The 19,636-nt window shown below is 46.4% G+C and overlaps 1 pseudogene; it reads right to left on the bottom strand.

Moving 5' to 3' along the window:
- Positions 1-6,653: 6,653 nt before the first annotated feature.
- Positions 6,654-19,636, bottom strand: part of LOC116582087 — a 30,111-nt pseudogene continuing 17,128 nt past the window's right edge.

The raw sequence follows: 19,636 nt of genomic DNA, 5'->3' as shown, positions 1-19,636 counted from the left end.
CCGCATTGGGCTCCTTGCTTGGCGAGGGGCCTGCTTCTCCCTCTGCCTCTGCCTACTGCTCTGTCTGCCTGTGCTCGCTCGCTCTCTGACAAATAAAAGTGCTCTGACACTTTTTTTTAAAGTGGTGAAAAGTAAATATACCCTAGACTTCATGCAATGTGAGTGTTAATGGCCCATACACCCTGATTCCTAGAAGCAACAAAGCAACTCATCCAGTGTCATCTGGGGGTTTGTGACACAACTTTTCTGACCAAATGGCAGCATTTCCGCCAACATCTCCAGAAACTCCAAGTTTTCCCAAGGGTCTCTGTGATCCTCTGACTCTTCCATCAACCTCCCTGGGAAGCTCTGTTCTGTTGTCTTCCTTGTCTCCTGACTTTTATGCAACCTTTCTGTGATCTCCCCACTCCCCAACAGGGCCACTCTCACCAGGATTCTCCATGCCCCTTGGCTGGGTGCCCACATCACACACTGGGCTCCATGAGCCCTGTGTTTTGTGCAAGGCCTGTATGCTCCCTCTGGGGTCACCTGGTATCTCCCTTGAAGTGGCCTGCACCTTCCTCCACTGGGTCTCTTCTGATGAGTCTGTGAGGTCAGCCTGTGCTCATGTCATGGGCATGGAAGCATGAGTCCAGAAGGTCCAGATAACCTGCTCCCAGTCCCAGCGTGTGGAGCCTGGGCCAAGACTAGAGCCTGAGCAGAGGGGGAGTTAGGCCCAGGGAGCCTGAGGGAGGACATGGCACAGTGAGCCCTCAGGAGGAGAGTGAGCACTGTGAGAGCCTGGCGCTCAGGCCTGCTGGGAGACCATGTCCCACCCATACTGGATCTGTCCCCAGGGCTGGAGGTCGTTGGGGTATCCACCCTCCAAGAATGCAGGCTGGCAGTGACTGGCATAGGAGGGGCACAACTGGTGCAGGAGAAAGCCCTCAGTTAGAGAGGAGGGGGCAGGCGCTCCCCCAGCAGCAGGTGCACTGGGGTGGTCTGAGGGGGCATCAGCAGACAGCAGTATCTGCAGCTCGGGTTTCCACACAGACCCCCTCCTGAGGTGCAGGACAAGCTTGTCTGGGTGGCCTATGTCCCCAAACACAAAGTCTGGCCCAGGACCTCTCCTCATCTCCTACTCCCAATCCTTTGTACTCTGCTCAAGTACAAGAAATGACCAATAGTTTAGGTGGTGCTGGGCACACAGAGACATGTGATTTTCTGGCCCATGCTGTAACATTTCTGGCTTTTAACGATCTCAGGCCTTTGATTCAAAAATGGAAGAATGCCAGGGACCTCAGACAACTTTCTGGGAACCTGCCTCTGTGTCTTGCAGCCCTCCCACCCCACCAGCTCTGCTCAGAACCCCTCCAGACCACAGACCCATGGTCTTGGGTCCTCAGATGGCCCAGACAATGTACCTTCAAAAAGCAATCCAGATGGGGCACCAGGACACACTGCGGATTCCAGTAAACCCCCTCCCAGAAAGTGAGGGTACTGCTGGATAAGCTGTCTGAAAACAGCCAGATCAGTGTTACAGGAAGACACTAGAGGCACAGGAGTAACTGAGGAGCATCCGAAGGTTATGTAGGGACAGTGGGAATCTCAGGTGGTTTTGCTCAGGGACAGCTCGCATCCCCTTAAACCCTCAATGTGATGACTCCTCTGGGGGATGGGGAAGGGACCATGCCTGGAGGACCCGTGGCTCCACTGTAAGAGGGGACCAACTTGATCTGTGCACAGGAGGGTAAACCCCGCCACACCCCAAAGAATTTCTGGAAACAGTAGCCATCTCAGTGGCAGCCAGCCTGGGAGGTCAACCTTTCAGCTGCCTGAGGTGGGATTGAGCCACAGATCATCACAGTAGCCAGAAATGGAAGGAGAACCAGTTCTTCATTTCAATAGTTTCTGAGTTACTGGTTTGTTCCTATAATTATTATACTTTGCAAGGCCTTGAAAATGTTCTCCTCATGTTCTCTGCTGGAGAAGTTTTTGAAAAATATCTGGTTCTTAGGTAAAATCATCCAGAATTGACCTTGGTTGGCACAGCCATGCTGGGAAAAGTATGGAGCTTCCCCCAAATACTAAAAATAGAACTCCTGTATGATCCCACTACTGGGTAGACATTGGCAGGAAATGAATTCAGTTTCTCAAAGAAAGATTTGCACACTCTCACCCAATCTTCCTGAGGAGGGGCGGCCACCCTTTGCAACAAGGACAGCTGTGTGGGAAGCCATAGACAACCCTCCTCTGGATGCAGGTGCCTCCCTGGAAAAGGGGCTGCCCCAGGGCTGGGATGTCTCCACAGCAACACATTCAATGTCCTGGATACTAGGAAGAGACGTAGTACAGCACCAGGCCAGTGAGGACCAGGACACACTACCCCAAATATGACACCTTGGCAAATTAAATATAGAAACTGTAAGAATTTTGCATAGAGAAGAAGCAGGAAAGTCCCTCTGATCCCCAGTCTTTAGCCCTTCTTCCCTGAAGCAGGTCAGAATACTCCCATGTGGCACTTTCTCTCCCCAGACTGCAGGGAGGACATGCTGATCACCGGAGTCAAGGATTTAGGGCCACAAAGGCTATAGGAACAAACCTGGTTAAACTAACCTTTATCTTCCTAGTTACTTTTTTTTTTAACCATTTACCAGTCCTAGCTCAAACCTCTGTGTCTCTCAAGTCTTCACAAATGTATTGCTTCTTATCCTGGTCTCCATGTTCTTGTGAGACTTCCACAAAAAAAAAAAAAAAAAAAAAAAAAAAAAAATTCAATACACTTGGCCACCTTTTCTCCTCATCTGTCTTTGTCAATTTCCAGACCCAGCCAGGGACCTTAAGAGGAGTGGAAGAAAACTTTCCTCTCTTGCAGCCCTGGGTGGAGGGTGGTGGCAGGTGGAGTCAGGAAAATCTATCCCATCTTCCTGACCTTGGTTTAAACTGCCCTCTTCTGGGAAGCAGCACAGGACTGTGCAAGGCTGGCGTAGCTAGGGAGAGGCAGGTGGAACCTGTAGGAAGCTACCTGACCCCTAGCCGGGGGACTTGGCCCCACTGACAAGTCCACGGTGTGATGATGAATATTATAATGGAAGCATCCTGAATATCAGAACTTCCTTATCCCAGGCTTCATTATTGCTGCTCATTGTGGTTGCTACTATTGGCTTAGTGGCTTTTCTGAACTAACTTTGTCAAGTCTGTGTTCTTTGTTACGTGTGGCCACTGAATCCCTGTGCTGTTAACTTAGTGGCCAGCCAGGGGCTGGGCAGAAAGGTCACCCATGTTTCTGAGCTATGGCTACAGATTGGAGGGCCCCACAACCTCTTACTCAGGTTTGAATAGTCTGCTTGAGTGGCTCATGGAATTCAGAGAAACACGTTACTTAGTAGATGACCATTTAATTAAAAGGACAGAACTCAGGAACAGGCAGCTGGAAGTGATGAGCAGGGCAAAGTGTATAGCAGAGGCTCAGAGCTCCCCCACTCTTGGAGTGAAAGAGGCTTTTACCCACCTCCACTCTGACCTTTATCTGTACTTCCTAACCGATAACATCCCTCCTTCAGGCTTATCTGTTAACTCAAGTCAAAGGCCTGGCAGACACCAAAACGACCCTTCAAGCAATAACCACAACCTGACATCAGCAAGGCCCTGTGTGATGGACCCCAAGACAATGATTGACTGGAACTTTACTGACCTCCTGCACCCGCCCACCAACCTTTGTCCTATATTTTCCTAATATAAAAACCCAGGAGTGTTTTCAACACCTTGAGACCATGCCAGTCCTTGGAATTCCAGTGTTAGCTGCACTGAAATACATTCCTTTCCTGTGTCACCACCACTTATCTCTCTGCCTTTGGATCTGAAACACTGTGAATAGTGTAACATAGCAAGTCAAATATCAGTTCTTCCTTACCCCAGGGTTCACTGCTGCTGCTCCTCTCACTGCAGTTCTGCTGTTGGCTTAGTGACATTTCTGAACTGATTTTGTCAAATCTGTATCCCTTGTCATGTGTGGCCACAGAAGTGTCTGATCTGTGAATGTAGTGGTCAGCTGTTGACTGGGGGAGACTTGCTTAAAAATCTGGAAACTGCTCTCCTTCTGAAAACAACACACACACACACACACACACACACACACACACACACACACACCTCTTCCAGTCTTCGCAGATGGGGAGGAGGGCTCTGAACTAACTTTGTGTGGGTGTTGGGATACACCTTCAGCACCAGCCAGTCCTCTTAGCACTCTACCTTGGCCTTTACTTCCTACTTGCCAAGTCTGACAATCACCAGAGGGCAAAGCCTAGGGCCTTCTCAGGTTGGCCCTGAGCAGGCACCCAGTCCATGCATGCAGTGTCCCAGAGGCTCTGTAATAGGTCAGAGCTTCCAGGCCCTTCTTTCCTAAAGCTCCTCATTACTCAGCCTTTATTCTAGTGATTCTGCTTGGTTTCTATTTGCCCCAACTCTTATCCATTGCCCTAGGCAGAAGAGACTCACATATGCTTTTAAATGGTTTGGACATCTAATGTCCTCCAGTATCCACCTCACTACTCAGAGAATTGGTGGAAAGCAACAAGTCACAGAAGAATCCAAGGGTCTGGACTTGGTGTTTCCCTCTCCTGAGATGGGGACATCTGTAAGAGGAGCATGTGGCCAGATGGTTGGTGGGGTGCGCAGGCACCTGTCGTGGACATGACAGATGGGGTAGGTGAGGACTGAGACCCCTGGGATATGTTCCTGGCATCTGGACTGAACTGGTCTTCAAAGCTGCAGGTTGTTTGGGATAATCTTCAGGCTGAGGAGGAAAATGAGGGGAGCAGAGGAGACTGAGAAGGCTCAGAACAGACACATAAAAAATTCCTCAACCTCCCTCAATATGAGGGAAATACAAATCAAGACCATAATGAGATACCACCTTACACCAGTTAGAATGTCTAAAATTAACAAGACAGGAAACAACAGGTGTTTGCGAGTCTGTGGAGAAAAGGGAACATTTTTACACTTTTGGTGGAAATGCAAGCTGGTGTAGTCACTCTGGGAAACAGTATGGAAGTTCCTCAAGCAAGTTGAAAGTAGAACTACCTTATGACCCAGCGATTGAACTCCTGAGTATTTACCCCAATGATACAGATGTAGTGAAAAGAAGGACCACCTGCACCCCAGTATTCATAGCAGCAATGTCCACAATAGTCAAATTGTGGAAAGAGCCTAGATGTCCTTCAACAGATGAATGGATCAAGAAGAATGTGGTCCATATATATATGGGAATATTCCTCAGCTATCAGAAAGGATGAATACCCACCATTTGCATCAACATGGATGGAACTGGAGGGGATTATGTTGAGTGAAATAAGTCATGCAGAGAAAGACAATAATCATATGGTTTCACTCATATGTGGAAAATAAGGAATAGAGCAGAAGACTACAGAGGAAGGGAGGGAAAACTGAATGGGAAGAAATCAGAGAGGGAGACAACCCATGAGAGACTCTGGACTCTGGGAACCAAAATGAAGGTTACAGAAGGGAGGGGGTGGGGGATGGGGTAGCTGGCTGACAGGTATTAAGGAGGGCACATGTTGTGATGAGTATTGTGTGTTACAGGCAACTAATGAATCACTGAACACTACATTAAAATCTACTAAAAATTAAATTTAAAAAATAAAACTGAAACAGAAACCATACATAACTCAGAGGGCTCCATGCTCCTGGAGGCTGAACTAGTGGCTACAGCCAAGGCCTCTGGCTTTCAAGGGACTGAAGGTCTGAGAGGTGGCTCAGTGCACCCCTGCCCCTGAAGCCCCATGGCCATGGCAAAGTGGGTAGGCTGGGAGGAAGACTCAACAAGAGTCCATCCTTGGCTCCATGGCCACTGCAGGATCACTCCCAGCCCCACAAGGCTGTGTCTGTCTAGAACCAGGAAGAAAACCTTTTCCCTTATTTGTTCTTTTTAAAGATGGTTGCTCAGCATTGACACAGAAAAACATATGACATAAAACTGGAGCCATTCACAGCTGCAAATGACCCAGAAGTTATCAAAATGTAGTGATAACAAAGAGAGGACCTTCCTACCCCCAGGCAGGCCTCCTGTGTGCGGGTGCAGCTGGGGGCCCTGGGCATGCCTGTGTGGGTGGGGCTGGGCTCCATGGTCTCCCTTGAAGAGACAGAAGTAGGAACTTGCTCTGGCAGCTCTGCTCGGGGAAGCACCCCCTGATGGAGACGGGGACAGCCCCTCATGAGTCCCAGATGTCCTGTTGATTCTTGGGCATGGCCTGAATCTCAGCTTCTTCATGAAGTGGGGTGGGGGGAGGGAAGCCCAGGCACCATGGATCCCACAGGTCCTCCAGGGGACAGCCCAGCCACCACGGGTCCCACAGGTCCTCCTGGGACAACCCCTCATGAGTCCCGGATGCCCTGGTGATTCTTGGGCACGGCCTGAATCTCAACTTCTTCATGAAGCAGGGGGTGGGGAGGGCAGCCCAGGCACCATGGATCTCACAGGTCCTCCAGGGGACAGCCCAGCAGCCACAGGTCCCACAGGTCCTCCTGGGACAACCCCTCATGAGTCCCGGATGCCCTGGTGATTCTTAGGCATGGCCCAAATCTCAGCTGTGTGAAGGGCTGGGGAGGGCAGCCCTTCATGAAGGGAGGGGAGGGCAGCCCAGTCGCCACAGGTCTCACAGGTCCTCCGGGGATAGCACATTGGTGGGCTTGTGGTCCAGGAGTTACCTTTTCAAGTGAGTCTCATCATGCCACACCAACTTGATTCTATTAGCCAGGTCGACCCCCATCACCTAGTGACAGGCCAAAGTCAGTCAGTGAACTTCCACTACCAACCCTCCAAAAAAGGTCCCCATGTAGTAAATATCACCCTGGTACTTGGGGATGCAGGCCTGGGACTGTGGCCAGCACTGGTAGCTGAAGTCTTCATGGGACACCTGGTAGGAACTAAGGTGCAGGGTGCCAAAGAGTGGGAACAGGATCTCCATGCCCATATGGTTGCAGAACTTCATGTCCATATCTGTACACACCAGGACATCCACCTCACAGAGGAAGCACTGCTCACAGAAGCGGCTGACCATTACCATGTGCTGCATGTACACATCCTGCCAGTGTGGAGTTCCAGGGACCTCGGGGCCCCGGAGGACCTCCAGCCCTCCCAGGGGGGGCACATGGGCCTGGCAGCTGGTTGGTGATGACCTAGTAGGTGACCCTGTGTCCCACCATGATGGGCTTCTTTGCTCTCTGCAGGAACAGTTCCAGGAAGACCACCTATCTATAGGGATGAGGGACAAGGTGGGAGGAGGGTCAATGTCAGAGGCTGGCGGGAGTACGCCAGAGCTTGGGGCTATGGATGTGTACACTTTTTTCAAGGGGGCAGGACATGGGCTGCTTTAAACAACAGCTACTCTCCCAGCCTGTCCTGAGCAAGTCTGCTCATGGGACCTCCCTACCTTCTGCTCCCTGAGATGGAGGCCATCAGGACCCCATCATACAAAGGGGAACCTGAGGATTCAGAGTCAGGAAATCAACCGCACAGTCAGTATTCTGGAGTCAAAAACACTCCCCCTGTGCCAAGCTCCTAGGCAAATCCTGCAGGTACCCTCCCCAGCCAAACTCCTGCAGGTCCTGTCCTCACCTGCCAGGAGTGTAGCGCCTTTGGGTAAAACCCTCTTTTCTATGGCCTACAGACTGGCTAGAATCAGCAAGACTGGCCTCTTATCCCCACTTTGCTTTGAGTGGGCTGTCTCTGGCCCTCACAGAGCTGTCTCCACCCCCATAGGCTTCTCCCTTGAAGGCTACTGGGCCTCTTGCTAACAAAGTCTGTAAGTCAACCACTGCTATTCCTAGAAGCAGTCACCCTCAAACTCCCCCAGGTCATGAATTAGGTCCAGCCCATCTCCAGGGAAGGGGAAAGAGGAATGCTGGAAGAAGAGAGGACTTGCTTAGACCCCAGCCATGAATCCAAGAGTGTAAGCTTCCAAGTCCAGGTCTACATCTCCCGGGCTCTGAGAAGTTGGAAGTCTTGTCTCTCTGAGGGGACTACCTGAGGGGACAGCAGCTTCCCCATTGTCAGCAAGCGTGGTGAGCCCCTCTGAGACTGATTTTTTAAGGTTTTATTTATTTATTTATTTATATGACAGAGAGAGAGAGACAGCTAGGGAGGGAACACAAGCAGGGGGAGTGGGAGAGGAAGAAACATGCTCCCCGCTGAGCAGGAAACCCAACATGGTGGAGTTTAATCCCAGGACCCCAGGATCATGACCTGAGCCAAACCAGATGCTTAACGACTAAGCCACCCAGGTGCCCTGAGACTGGATTTTCACACAGGCACTCAGACTACTTGCTTATGCCTGCCCCATACCTGGCAGCTTAGTAAATCGCTCACACAGGGAAAGTGGGCATTACATTTAAATAAGGGACAAGAGCACACACAGCTGGCAGACATGAGTCAGGTCATCAGGGGACAAGTCCAGGTCTAGCCAACAGGGGAACAAGCCAAACATGAAGCAGGGGAGAGAAGAGTGCTCCTGGCAGAGGGCAGAGAGGATGTAAAGGTCTGGAGTCAGACCCAAGGCACATGTGGGATGACCACACACACCTGGGAGGCCCATGAGGGTTGGGGAGATAGGGTGGAGAGGAAAGGCTAGGAGAGGCAGCTGGGGAGCAGATCACAGAGAGGCTCAAAGGTTAAGCTCTGAAAAGATCACTTGGCTGGTTATTGGAGAAGAATGGGCTCTGTACAGCAGATTACAGGGAGACCCTAACCCTAAGCCCTAACTCTAGTCAAACATGCTCAATTTTGAGGACTGACAGATGAACTCTGAAATCACAAGCAAGTCCATCATGCTGGCTTTCACTTCTTGCCCAGTATTGCACTGAAAGTTCTATCCAGAACAATAAGGCAAGAAATAAGGAATCCACATGTGAAAAGAAACAGTAGAACTAGGTCTATTCAGAAACCAGAGATGGCACATCATCTTATATAGAGATCTTCCTAAAGAATAATTTTTAAAAAATGATTACAGCTAGTTCCCTAATTCCTCAAAGTTACAGGACAAAATATCAATATACAAAAATCTCTCTTATTTGTATACACTAGCAATGACTCATCCAAAAAGGAATTTAAGAAAACAATTCCATTTTAGGGAACATCAACATTGATGAAATACTTAGGAATAGATGTAATCAAGGTGTACATCTTGTACACAAAAAATTATAAAACATTGCTGAAAGAAAGTAAGGGAAACCTAAATAAATCTGAAGACACACCATAGTGATGAAAAGACATACTATTGGGGCGCCTGGGTGGCTCAGTGGATTAAGCCGCTGCCTTCGGCTCAGGTCATGATCTCGGGGTCCTGGGATCGAGTCCCGCATCGGGCTCTCTGCTCAGCAGGGAGCCTGCTTCCCTCTCTCTCTCTCTGCCTGCCTCTCTGTCTACTGTGATCTCTCTCTGTCAAATAAATAAATAAAATCTTTAAAAAAAAAAAAGACATACTATTGATAAGATGGCAACAGTACACAAAGCAATGTGGAAATTCAATGTGTTCCCATAAAATTTCACAAAGGCCTTTGGGAAGAAGTGCACAAGCTAATCATAACAGTCATATGGAATTTTAAGGGATCACAAAATAGCCAAAACATTTTGAAAAAGAAAATCAAAGGTGAGAGGTCACACTTCCAAAGTTCAAATCTTAATACAAAGCAACAGTAAATAAAACATTGTGATACTGTCATAAAGGGATGCATGCATATACCCTGAAACAAATAATACATTATATGTTAATTAATTAAATTTAAATTTACAAAAAGAATTTTTAAATAAATAAAAGAAAAATTTTTTAGAAGTATGTAACTTTACGGTCAACTAATCTTCAACAAAGCAGGAAAAAATATACAGTGGAAAAAAAGACAGTCTCTTCAACAAATGGTGCTGGGGAAATTGGACAGCTATGTGTAGAAGAATGAAACTCGACCATTCTCTTACACCATACACAAAGATAAACACGAAATGGATAAAAGACCTCAACGTGAGGCAGGAATCCATCAGAAACCTAGAGGAGAATATAGGCAGTAACCTGTTTGACATCCGCAATAGCAACTTTTTTCAAGCTATGTCTCCAAAGGCAAAGGAAACAAAAGTGAAAATGAACTTTTGGGACTTCCTCAACATAAAAAGCTTCTGCACAGCAAAAGAAACAGTCAACAAAACAAAGAGGCATCACACAGAATGGGAGAAGATATTCACAAATGACAATACAGACAAAGAGCTGATATCCAATATCTATAAAGAACTTCTCAAACTCAACACACACAAAACAGATAATCATGTCGAAAAAATGGGTGGAGGGACGCCTGGGTGGCTCAGTTGGTTAAGCAGCTGCCTTCGGCTTGGGTCATGATCCCAGCGTCCTGGGATCGAGTCCCACATCGGGCTCCTTGCTCAGCGGGGAGCCTGCTTCTCCCTCTGCCTGCCATTCTGTCTGCCTGTGCTCGCTCTCTCCCCCTCTCTCCCTCTGATAAATAAATAAAATCTTTAAAAAAAAATGGGTGGAAGACATGAACAGACACTTCTCCAAAGACATACAAATGGCTAACAGAGACATGAAAAATATTCATCATCACTAGCCATCAGGGAGATTCAAATCAAAATCACATTGAGATACAACCTTACACCAGTTAGAATGGCCAAAATTAACAAGACCATAAACAACAAGTATTGGAGAGGATGTGGAGAAAGGGGAACCTTGTTACACTGTTGGTGGGAATGGGAGTTGGTGCAGCCACTTTGGAAAACAGTGAGTGTGGAGATTCCTTAAGAAATTAAAAATAGGAAAATCACAAACAAAAAAAAAAAAATACAAAATAAAAAAAGAAATTAAAAATAGGAAAAAAAAGAAATTAAAAATAGAGCTACCCTATGACCCTGCAATTGCACTACTGGGTATTAACCCCACAGATACAGATGTAGTGAAAAGAAAGGCCATCTGTACCCCCAGTGTTCATACAGCAATGGCCACGGTTGCCAAACTGTGGAAAGAACCAAGATGCCCTTCAATGGATGAATGGACAAAGAAGATGTTGTCCATATATACAATGAGATATTATGCCTCCATCAGAAAGGATGAATACCCAAATTTTGTATCAACATGGACAGGACTGAAGGAGATTAGGGTGAGTGAAATAAGTCAAGCACAAGAGTCATTTATCATATGGTTTCGCTTATTTGTGGAGCATAAGGAATAATACGGAGGACATGGGGAGATGGAGAGGAGAAGGGAGTTGGGGGGAATCGGTGGGGGAGACAAGCCATGAGAGACTGTGGATTCTGACGAAATAACAGAGGGTTTTGGAGGTGATGGGGGTGGGAGGTTGGGTGGGCCTGGTGGTGGGTATTGTGGAATGCACATATTGCATGGAGCACTAGATGTGGTGCATAAACAACAAATTCTGTAACACTGAAAAGAAATTTAAAATAAACAAATACTTTAAAAAGTAAAGAATGCATACAGATCAGTGGAATTTAACTGAGAGCTCAGAAATAAACCCCTTCATCTATGGTCCACTGAATTTTGACAAGGGTACACAACATTACACTGGGGGGGACAGAATGGTCTTTTCAACAAAGGATGCTAGACAGTCAGCTATCCATGTACAGAGGAATGGAACTGGACCCTTACCTTATACCACTTATAAACCTTAACTCAAAATAAGCTAAAGGCTTAAATGTAAGAGGTGAAATTATAAACTCTAGAAGAAACAAATAGAGATAAATCTTCATAACCTTGGATTTAGCAATGCTTTTAGATCTGACACCAAAGCATAAGAAGGGAAAGAAAAAAATTGATAAAATAATATCCTCAAAATTAAAAATCTGTCCCAGGTGCCTGGGTGGCTCAGTTGGTTTACCATTTGACTCTTAATCTTGGATCATTCATGATCTCAGTGTTTAAAAGATCATGTGTTTAAAATATTAAACACAGAATTCCACTGCAGCCTATATGCCCCCAAAAACTGAGAGTAGAAGTACCCATATTCAGGGTCATGAGATTGAGCCCCATGCCAGGCTCCACACTGAGTATGGGGCCTACTTAAGATTCTCTTTCCTCCTCCCTCTGCCCTTGTCCACTTGCACACTCTCTCTCACTCTTAAAAAAGAAATGTAAAAAAAAAAAAGTAAAAATATGTGTACATCAGAAGACACTATCCAAAAGAAGATGTGGTCTATATACACAATGGAATACTATGCAGCCATCAAAAGAAATGAAATCTTGCCATTTGCAATGACATGGAACTAGAGGGTATTATGCTTAGCAAAATAAGTCACTCGGAGAAAGACAACTATCATATGATCTCCCTGATATGAGGAAGTGGAGATGCAGTGTTGGGGAGTTGGGGGTAGGAAAAGAAAAAAATAAAAGAAGATGGGATTGGGACGGAGACAAACCATAAAAGACTCAATCTCAAAAAACAGACTGAGGGTTGCTGAGGGGAGGAGGGACGGGAGAGGGTGGTGGGGATATGGACATTGGGGAGGGTATGTGCTACGATGAGTGCTATGATGTGTAAACCTGGCGATTCGCCCATACCCCTGGGGATAAAAATACGTTATATATTTATTAAAAAATAAAGTAATTAATTAATTTTAAAAAAGAAGATACTATCCAGAAAGTAAAAAGACAGCCCCCAGAATGGAAGGAAATATTTGTACATTATCTTTCTAATAAGAGTCTGTTGCTCAGAATATGTAAAGAGCTTCTACAAATCATCAAAAAGACATCCCCATCTTTAAAATGGACGAAGAACTTGGATAGACCATTCTCCAGAGAAATCATACAAATGGTGAATAGCACATGAATAGATGTTAAACATTAGTTTAACATCTATTCATTAGTCTTTATGGAAATGAAGATTTAAACCAATTACATGTCCTTTTACACAAGTAGAATCACTGATCAAGAAAACTAAAAATAACAAAAGAATGTTGAGAAACTGAAACCCTTAAACCTTGCTTATGAAAAATGGTGCAGTCTACATAAAAAATAGTATGGCATTTACTCAAATAGATCAGAGAATTACCATATAGTTCAACAACTGTAGTCCTAGATATATACCCCCCAAATTAAAAACACTGGTTCAAACAAACAAACAAATAAAAACGTACAGGAATATTCATAGCAGTAGTGTTCATGATAGGCAAAACCCAGAAACTATGTAAATGTCCATCCATGGGGAAAAGATAAACAAAATGAGGTAGATCCATAAATGGCTATCTTGTTCTGCCCTTTGAAGCAATGAAATAAAATGGTTCATTTGTGTGGAAAAAATATGGTGGTTCCTTAAAATATTAAACACAGAATTCCATTGCAGCCTATATGCCCCCAAAAACTGAGAGTAGAAGTATCCATATTCAGAGCAGCATTTCTCACAACAGCCAAAAGGTGGAAGCTACAAGTGTCCACCAACAGATGAATGTATAAACAAAATGTGGTTTATACACTATGGAATATGATTCAGCCTTAAAAACGAAGGGAGTTCTGATACAGGCTACAACACGGGTTGAACCTGGAAGTCATTATGCTCAGTGAAATCAGCCAGTCACGGAAGGACAGATACTGTATGATTCCACTTGGATGGGGTGTCTGGGACACAAAGCTAAATGTGGCTGCAGGGGCAGAGGGGAAAAGACAATGGGGAGTTGGGGTTTCATGAATTCAGGCTCCCTCAGGGAGAATGAGAAAATTCTGGAGAATGATGTACAACCATGGGAACTCAGCTAAGGCCAGAGAATTGTGTACCTGAAATGTTTTAAAGGGTCAATGTTCTTATGTTTAGTCACTGTGAAAAGTGAATAAAGGACTGATGCATGTCACAACATGGAGGGACAATGAAAACAGCCCCAGTGACATAAGCCATATAGAAATACCACTCAGATTGGAGCCATCTGTGCTCCTTAAGTCCATCAAGTTTACCCAAATAAGGGAAAGTCCTGGAAGAAGTTCCAGAAGAAGAAAACTGGATCCCAATGGATAAGACATTTCAGACCATTGGGCAGGTGGTGTCAGCTGAAATGGGCCCGTGGTCTGGGTTCAAATATGGAAACCATCATGATTTCCTCACTTGAAGTTACGTGGTGGTTCCACAGGACAGTGTCCCTGTTTGGAATAAAATGCACCAAGGTAGCCCTTGTGAAGTGGCAAATGTGGTAAAGAAATGACACCTGGGGAGTCTAAGTGTGGAGATAAAGTGTATTTGTGCTCCTTAGACAAGTTACTACAGATTTGAAATCACTGCAGAGGAAATGACTCTTCCAAACATCCATGTTAGCACCACATCACAAAAGCAGAGAGGACATCAGACTTCAGGATGGAGGCCAAGCCCTCCCAGATCCAGTTCACCCACCATGGAAAGGCCACTCACCCTTGGAGGAAGCCACACGTTAGCAAGAGATTCATGGGAGGATTAAATCGGGCGCCCCTGTGTCTTGGGTGCAGTAGAAGCAATGGGATTTGGAATTCCAATTCCCCACAACACTCCACCACAACCTGAGTAGAACTGTGAAAAAGCATGAAGGGAAGCCTCAGTAAAGTGCACTGGGGATGCCAGAAGGGGAGGCTGAAGGGGTGCCTGGCTCTCAGTGCCCATTACAGACCCCACATTACAATCCCCCTCAGGAAAGACTCACCCATTCCAGGCCCTACAAGGGATGCTGGAGGGTACATATACAAGAAATCCACCATCCCCACAGCTCATCCGGTGAGAATCCTCCATCACCCTGAACCCCTGCCTTTCTCCAGTGGGCTTTCCCTCCGAGTAACCCTCTCAACTTCTTTCTCCTTCTCCATGAAATAATGTTCCTCTCCTTTGTTTCTTACACTTGCCTGTGATTTGACCATAGCTTGCTCATCCCAGATTGCCGTTCTCTGCTATGCCCAAATAAACCCATTTTGCTGGGCAAATACCTGGGAGCTTGAGTTTAGGGTGAACAGAACTAATAAATTCAAGAAACTTGCAAGGAACAAAATCAATGTACACAAATTAATTGCATTTCTACATGTTCTGAAGGAACCATCAGAAAGAGACTATGGAGAATAATCTCATTTACTACTGCATCCAAAAGAATAAGATACCTAAGAGTCCCCTGAACAAAGGAGGTGACAGACCTGTCTTCTGACAGCTGTGAGACACTGATGACAGACATGGAGGGAGACACCCGTGATGTCTGGGAAGACACTGTGCTCAGGGAAGAACTGACACTGGGAAAATACTTACTGTCCCCAAAGCTGCGCTGTTGCTCCCAAACTTCCAGACTTTGGACCAACCCTGAAGTATGTGTGGACACAGGAAGGATCCTGCAGCGCTGGGGGGTGGGGAGCACAAGAACCTAGGTGGGCGGCAGCTCCCTTACTGCAGACTGCCTGAGGAGCCCCAGGAACCAAATCCACGTGCTCACAAACGCAGCTAAGGGACCCAGGGCACACATCCGAGCCCAAAAAGGGGAGACCCCACAGCCCCACGCACAGCACCACGGGAGGCCATGTCACCACACACAAAACTACGGAAGTCCCAGTGTCTACAGAGCGCGCCCTTCCTCCATGGGGTCCTGAGACCACACACACCCTCACTAGTCTCTGCTCAGGCGGCTTCTCCTCCAGTGGCCTATCCTGAGGAGGCTGAACTGCTGTCATTGTGGACGCAGCCCACATCCTCCACAGTGGGTCCTGTCAATGTGGATGTGGACCCACATCCTCCCCAGCTTGTCCTATCAGGATGGGAGTGGTCCCACATCCTCCAGAAGTCTCCACAGTGGGTCCTGAGGAGGCCAGGCTCCTGTCCCAGCTGCAGCTGCATAGGCCAGGCTCAGGGCAGAGGCTGGGGTCCTGCACCCTCTGCAGGTGGTGGAGGCAGTGCAGCACTAGGGGAGCTTACCCTTCAGTGGAAGCACCTGCTCCCTCCAGGGGTTCAGCTGAAGCCATTTCATTCTGGAAATTCAAGCTGCATGGAGCCCAATATCCCCCAACTTCTCCAAAAATGGCTAAGGAACAATGAATTGGAAACAATATGGAATGACAACAGTCCCTGATCCAAACAGTGGCACCAAACATGACCATGGCTCTGACGCAGACCCACACTCTGACCTCAACTTGGCCTCAAGCCTGGCCCTGACCCCATTCCAAGAACCTAACCCTAGTCCCCAACCCAAACAATGTTCATAAGAATCAAAAGGTAGAAACTGCAAATATCCATCAGTGGTGAATGCATAAACAAAGTGTGGTGAAGTGTTTGAATTTGGGTTCAGGTTCAGATTTCAGTCAGAGTTCTAGATCAGGTTTTGGGTTTAGGGTCAGGGTGAGGATTTAGAGTGAGGGGCAAGGGAATGATTAGAGTTCAGGACTTTAGGTTTATGATTTAGGATTTAAGACTCAGGGCTTTGGAATTAAAGTTCAAGGTCAAATTTGGGGTTTGGGTTCATGCTGGGATTTGGGTTCCGGGTTCATGGCTCAGAGTTATGGTTTAGGGTTTGGGTTCATGGTTTAGGGCTTGGATCCAGGGCTCAGGTTCAGAGTCTAGGCTTCAGGTTCAAATTCAGGTTTGGGATTCAGGGTTCCAGTTTGGGCTTTAAGGTCAGGTTAGGTTTTCAGTGTTAAGGTTAGGTTTAGGGATGACACATTTTCTTCAGCTGTCATTATGGATAAAAAATTTCTACCTGAACTTTCTAAATCTGAAATATATTTCATTTAGGTATCAGGAGCTGGTTTAGAATTTAAGATCTCAGTAACTCCCTACTGACAGCATTCTGATCCTAGGGTCTCCCAGTCACCCAGAATTCATTTTTGTCCTGGCTTAAACATACCCTTGGCAGAGAAGGGCAAGTTGCTGCCAAAGTTGGGATGACTTCACAATGGTAGAGGTGTGAATCCAAATATTGTGGAACTGTTCATGGAAAATAAAACAGGAGACAAATATTGGTCTACTCCTGATTCTTCCACAATAACAAAGACCAAGTTCCAATAGAATCTGATAATGTTCTCTAGGAAGGTCTATGGCACTCATTACCAGTACTGAAATAGGGCCCCCTCCCCTGATTTAAACTGAGAATCACAGCAGGATACTTCCCACTTTGTGTCAAAAATAAAATTTTATTATTTGGCTGTTCCAGTGGATAATTTGTGGAATCAATGACAACATTTTCTTTTCTCAAATCCTCATCTACACAGGTAAAATGGAGGCAATGTTGTAATGCACTGCTCATTGGAATACTAAGTACAAGGAGGGCTATTAGAAGCAATAAAAAAGACATCAAATATGAAACTCAGAAAAAGCATACTTGATGGGCACTTAATGAGGATCCCTAACCATAAGATCTAACTCTCATCCTATGGAATTCACCCATAAAAATCATCAATAATAATAGCCTGCTGACCACTGTAACCACCTCACCATTAATCTCTAGACTTATAATATACACTCTAACCATTAGAGACACACTTCTCAGCAGCAGAACAGGACTTGCCCACTCCCGGTGAACCAATTCATAGCGAAGTCAAAAAAATCCCACTCCTTGGAAATCCCAGCCATTAGGACAAAGTCACAGAAACCACACCCAGAACTCAATAAAGGACAGACATCTCATGAAACTGATGCTCCAGATCACCACCACTCCCACGAAGTAACTACAGTGGACTCCAGATCTGTCCCCTTCCCAGGATTACATGGGGCACTGCATTCTTCCAATACTCCATCCTCAGAACAAAACTGTGAACTGTCCTCATCAGTTCTGTGTGCAGGCTCACAGTGAGCCCTATGAAAGCCAGACACCTTCTTGAGAGCACCCAGCCTCTCACACCGATCCTAGCAGGTGGAGGGTGCTGCTCTCCCCGACTTCTGTACCAACTAGAGAATACTTGGAAAAAGTCTTGCCATACTCCATGCAAAAGGCATATTCTTCATCTGCAAAATGATGGACAGTGAAATGCCATGAATTCCCTTCACCTTCTTGAACCTAGATAAGTTGGAGATTCACCTTGGCCAGAGCTATTTTCCCCAACCCCCTACATACACACACACACACCCTTCCCTTGTGCACTGCAGACCAGTTTCCATCCACTTTGCTCATTCTCAGCCATTTTCTCTTCAGAATAGAATAGTAGTACTGAGGTGCTAGGTGCTAAGCCCGCACCCTGGATCCACTTACATCAGAAATTAATATTTGTTTTATTAATAGATGCATTGCAGAAGAGCTTGACACCACAGCCATTAGAGAAGTCATTACAACAGAGGTCCTAATAAACTCCACAGTGCCACTCCCTGGCTCCAGGGATTGGTTCATCCTTGGCCATGTGAGCTGGTTCCAGCCAATGAGGTGGGAGGAACCTCGGGTCTCGGCCTGCAGAGCCAAGCATGGGGTGGACCTCCCAGGCCAAGGGTTTTTCCATTACAACTGCTAAAGTGGCCTAGGCCAGGCCCATGCCAGTGCCACAGAGGGCCCAGGAAGCCAGGTTCTCTATAACATTGCTGAGGGCTGTCAGACTCATTATGAAGGTCCTGCTAGATGAAGCCAATGAAGCATATGCTAGATCCTCCACTAACTCAGGAGAACCCTAAATGTGCTCATGGTCTTGGCCTGAAGAAGATGACCGTCTGTGTGATATATGACCTGCAAAATATACCCACCAGGCAATGAGGACGTACTCAGCCAAACAATACTTACATGGAATTCAACCACAGACAAACATTTTGTGGGAAGCTTGAGGCCTCCAGAGAGAGATGGGAGAATTCCTGAGGCCTTAATTATTGGCCAATCTCACCATCATCTTTTTTTCCTTTCAAGTGGTGGGGCTAGGGTCAGGCAGGATAGATCCCAGTGTACTCCCAATCTGCCACTGGAAAAGTGTACTCCCACTCTACCTTTGGAAAAGAAGAGTCCTCTCCCCCATCATCCATCACGTTGCAGATCTGGGATGTAGGAAACTACCACCCATGGACCAAATGGGACCTCCCCCTGTGTTCTGTCAATCAAGTGTGGCTGGAATTTTAGTTATGGACGGTCTGTGGCCACTTTCAAGCCACAATGGAAGAGTGGAGTCATTAACAGAGACACCACATGGACTGCAATACCTAACAGAAAATCTTTACAGAAGACTTTACAGAAAAGTCTGTGCCGATCCATGGTCTCAAAGATCTTAGGATCATGTCACTTCTTTGAGTAGAATGTACACCTTCTGGGTAAAATCTGATTTCACTCCCAGAGGTGAGGACTTCCATCCTTTTAGCCTGAACTCTATATCCATCCTCCTCTATTTATGCCTTGAATGGCACGTCTACATGCCTGCGGCCTAATGGGAATTCAGTTTAGTTTACATGGTAGTAATGCTCAGAAACGGAGGTGTAAGTGTGAACTTGTGAGTGTGTTTTCTCTTTATTAGCCACAGTGTGCAAGTAGAACATAACACAGTAGTATGCTTTCTGTCCCACAGAAACAGCCATGCAATGTGTTTCCATAATGGTCTCAGAAGGAATCCACCTTCATAGAATAAACTTCATCTGGGAGGACTCCCAAATCCTTTGTCCTAGACACTATGTTCCACCAATGCTGGGGGCACACAGAGAAACAGAGACTCCCCCTGCCCATCGGGATTTTGAAGGACACCTGCTG

Source organism: Mustela erminea, chromosome 2, assembly GCF_009829155.1.
Source record: "Mustela erminea isolate mMusErm1 chromosome 2, mMusErm1.Pri, whole genome shotgun sequence".
Lineage (NCBI taxonomy): Eukaryota > Metazoa > Chordata > Mammalia > Carnivora > Mustelidae > Mustela > Mustela erminea.
Note: the sequence above shows the minus strand (reverse complement) of the source record. Positions and strands in the feature narration are given on the sequence as shown.